Consider the following 4,533-nt stretch of genomic DNA (forward strand, 5'->3'; position numbering starts at 1 on the left):
GCAGAAATACGAATGGGTGGTCAATTCATTCACTGTATCCAAAAAGCCGAACATTCTATCAGCAAATGAATATGAGTTGTTGATAGAAATTGCCACAGACACTACCTTGAAATCAAGTTTTGACATTGACGGTTACTCACACTTTGGATCCGTTTGGATAAGAAGAAATACTACCCCTTGTTGAAAAGGCAAAACGGGTACTTCTTCCGTTTGCCACAACATACATGTGTGAATCTGGAGTCTCGATCTATGCTGCCCACAAAACTAAATACCGAAGCTGTCTAGATGCGGAACCAGACATCCGTCTCCAGTTGTCAAGAATTGAACCCAACTTTTCAAAATTGCGTCAGCAGAAGCACCCTCAACCATTACATTAGGATTCCATTATTAGTCCTACAGACTCATCTATAGTAAAGAAGAAAGCATTTTTCTTCGTAGATGCTCAGTGAACGCTCCTGAACTATAACCCTGTGGGAATTTTGTTTCTGTCTTCTATCATTTACAAAATAATTATTAATTGAATTCTGTTGGGACTGATATTTTTGTTACGAAAATTAAAATGATCTCTAAAGCTAATTTCTTTTCTTTATAATATATTCCGTCGTCTCAGTTAAAAGTATGGCCTGCCTCTTCTTCAATTACAATTATTTGCTATTACTCTGACACTATATTGTGGCAACTGGCTGCGAGTGTAAACAAATGAGGACTTTTCACGTGCCACCTTGTAAAAGGTAAACATCCCCTGCCAGAATTGTTTCCTTTGAGAAAAAAGTCTTACGTTCTGTGAAATACTTTGTATTCTTATATAGAAATAAGAGAGTCTGTTTGTTTGTTTTCCTAATTTGTTTACAGTCGAGGCTGACTGCCAAGATATAGTGTCCAAGTAATAGTTGAAGTTGTCAGCTGTGGCTAAACTGTTGCCACGCTGCCTGCCAGTTGCCAGCTACCAACTGACAGTACACTGTTGCAACGCCGCCTGCTAGCTACCGGTTATGGACTGACAGCTACCATTCAGTAGATACGCAAAGACGTAAAAATAACTAGACTTTCCGAGCTGTTTACATGGGCACGAAAATCGATTGTGGAACTCGAAAACGGCTTTATAAAAGCAGATTTCCAGAATCGATTTTGAAGTGTTTACCTGACCAACCAAGAGCGGAACTGAGACATCGGCTTACGAAATCCGGTTTTGGTAACGCATGTAAACTGGGTGAATGTATTCCCACACATTGCACAATAAATGTCACAATAGTCCTTTAAAGGCAATTCCTTGGCCTCTTTTCTTTCGTGATGTGTTTGAATCCTGAATCATGGGTCTGCCTCTTTTCTTCACAGCCGCGCAGAATGGCCGTGCAGTCTAAGGCGCCATGTCGTCGTGGACTATGCGATCGTTCCCGCCAGAGGTTAGAGTCCTCCCTCGGGCATGTGCGTGTGTGTGTGTGTGTGTGTGTGTGTGTGTGTGTGTGTGTTGTCCTTAGTGGAAGTTAAACTTGGGTTAATAGTGTGTAAGACTAGGGACTGATGACCTCAGCAGTTAAGTCCCCTAGGCTTTACATACATTTGAACATTTTTCTTTGGGTTTCACGAAAAACCACACACACACACACACACACACACACACACGCGCGCGCGCGCGACTGTTACGAAATATGCATGGTCCTTACACAACAGTAGCCAAACAGTGGAAGTGAACAGACCACAAGCGGCAGCTTATCAACAGCGAACAGTTTGGACGTGACGTTGATTGCTCTTGGAGGAAGGCAGCTCCAACATGTGAAATGTCAATTACTAAGTATTTTAATCAGGCTATAGTGTGTTGAATAAAGGGAGTAAATCCGCTAGTAATTGTCTGGATACAGTGGGAATTCAAACTGGATCGTTAATTTCAAGTTGTTTTCATTCATCTCTAAACCAAAGACTATTGATACTTTGGGGGGGGGGGGGGGGGGGAGGGCCACTGGGAACATGGCACTTGCATTAAGAAGCTTTCAGTTCCTATGGGTTTCGCTCTGAAATTTAAAGTTACTGTGGTCTTGACTGACTAGGGGTCCGCCATGGGTTATCGACTGAAGAAGGGGTCCGCCAGCTGAAAAGGTTAGGAAGCCCTGGTCTAGCACTAGACAGTTGCTCCAACCAGTCGAGCCAATATCCCTCTATGGGAAGGATGGGTAATAATAATAGGACAGCAAGCTATCATTGAAGTACAGGTGAGTAGCTTTTTGCCGGTCTACAAGTGAATAGCTCCTGGGTGGAACATAAGGATGTGTAATAATATTAGGACAGTGACCCACTGTCTCAGTGCGCGTAACTCCCTGCCCCTATACACAGGACTCCTGTGGGAACATCATTTGGGAATGAAACACACTTACACCTATTTACGAGTGACATGTCACATACTAACAGAACCATGGGAAATATATGATATTTTTCACAAATGTGGTGCTCATTGTCTTACCTGAACACAGTGTCTCAAGAGGGAAAAAAACTGACCAGTCACCTCTAGTCTAGTCCAGCACCATATACCGAGTGTATTGTGTATTTAAAGAGCTGGTCAGCCGAGAAACCGCTGCTCGCAATGAACATAAGCCTCAACTTCTGGTTGCCCGACCCCCTCGTGACCACTCCCATCTCTGACTGTCACAATGCTGCGTGACTGGGAGTAACTCCAGTCCCTACTCTGACATAGACTCCTCAATTTACAAAATCCAAAATGGGAAAGTTGTTTTGTCAATATACCTCGAATTTCTCACGTGAAATCTAGATTCCTCCCTTTTGTGGGAGCTATTTTTGAAGACAGAAGACATGACCATACACGCGTTTTCACATCGTTGAAGTATCGTTACTTGTGAAAATCCTGTGCAACACTATGGCTTAGGTTACATTTCCTCTAAAAATTCTGTCATCAGGTACAAAAATATCTTTTCTTATCAGCTTAAGAACTGCTACGTCCTGCATCACAGGACTAGAATATTAAATTCATATTTGGCACATGACGGAGTGCTAAGAACATGCTTTACCTCTGTCACACGATGCCTCCCCGCTTTCAAACTCTCTTAAAGTAAACAAATGTTTCATCACATAAATTCTCTCAAGGTAACAGCACAGAGAAGTTGCAAATATCAGGTTCATACTACGATCACTTTACAAATGCGGTAATATAGCTGATTTTATTACGATAGTCACCTCTCCCTGTGTGGGTTAGAGATTGAAATTTCGTTAAAAGATCTCGTAGCAAAGACAAAACACCTGATTATCGCTCCAACTCTGGAATCATATTCGTGGTACTCTTGCGCTCGCTACCTCCCACCTAGCGACACCTGATTGATACCAAATTAATAGGCCAATTAATTAAGTTGATGGTGAGAGTCCCATTGCATGGCGAGTAATTTTTTTCCTGCTGTCAGATTACACTCCCCAAGTAACTGATAGAAGCTTCCGTGACGTCTCTGGAGGCTTGCCACAGGCTATACAGGGTGTTACAAAAAGGTACGGCCAAACTTTCAGTAAACATTCCTCACACACAAAGAAAGAAAATATGTTATGTGGACATGTGTCCGGAAATGCTTACTTTCCATGTTAGAGCTCGTTTTATTACTTCTCTTCAAATCACATTAATCATGGAATGGAAACACACAGCAACAGAACTTACCAGCGTGACTTCAAACACTTTGTTACAGGAAATGTTCAAAATGTCCTCCGTTAGCGAGGATACATGCATCCACCCTCCGTCGCATGGAATCCCTGATGCAGCCCTGGAGAATGGCGTATTGTATCACAGCCGTCCACAATACGAGCACGAAGAGTCTCTACATTTAGTACCGGGGTTGCGTAGACAAGAGCTTTCAAATGCCCCCATATATGAAAGTCAAGAGGGTTGAGGTCAGGAGAGCGTGGAGGTCATGGAATTGGTCCGCCTCTACCAATCCATCGGTCACCGAATCTGTTGTTGAGAAGCGTACGAACACTTCGACTGAAATGTGCAGGAGCTCCATCGTGCATGAACCACATGTTGTGTCGTACTTGTCAAGGCACATGTTCTATCAGCACAGGTAGAGTATCCCGTATGAAATCATGATAATGTGCTCCACTGAGCGTAGGTGGAAGAACATGGGGCCCAATCAAGACATCACCAACAATGCCTGCCCAAACGTTCACAGAAAATCTGTGTTGATGACGTGATTGCTCAATTGCGTGTGGATTCTCGTCAGCTCACACATGTTGACTGTGAAAATTTACAATTTGATCACGTTGGAATGAAGCCTCATTCGTAAAGAGAACATTTGCACTGAAATGAGGATTGACACATAGTTGGATGAACCATTCGCAGAAGTGTACCCGTGGAAGCCAATCAGCTGCTGATAGTGCCTGCACACGCTGTACGTGGTACGGAAACAACTGGTTCTCCCATAGCACTCTCCATACAGTGACGTGGTCAACGTTACCTTATACAGCAGCAAGTTCTCTGACGCTGACATTAGGGTTATCGTCAACTGCACGAAGAATTGCCTTGCCCATTTCAGGTGTCCTCGTCGT

General features: G+C 43.3%; 1 pseudogene; it reads left to right on the forward strand.

The window, feature by feature from the left end:
• Positions 1 to 2,880: 2,880 nt before the first annotated feature.
• On the forward strand, positions 2,881 to 3,054 carry LOC126472235 (U2 spliceosomal RNA; annotated as a pseudogene).
• The last annotated feature ends 1,479 nt before the right edge of the window (positions 3,055 to 4,533 follow it).

Source organism: Schistocerca serialis, chromosome 3 (assembly GCF_023864345.2).
Source record: "Schistocerca serialis cubense isolate TAMUIC-IGC-003099 chromosome 3, iqSchSeri2.2, whole genome shotgun sequence".
Lineage (NCBI taxonomy): Eukaryota > Metazoa > Arthropoda > Insecta > Orthoptera > Acrididae > Schistocerca > Schistocerca serialis.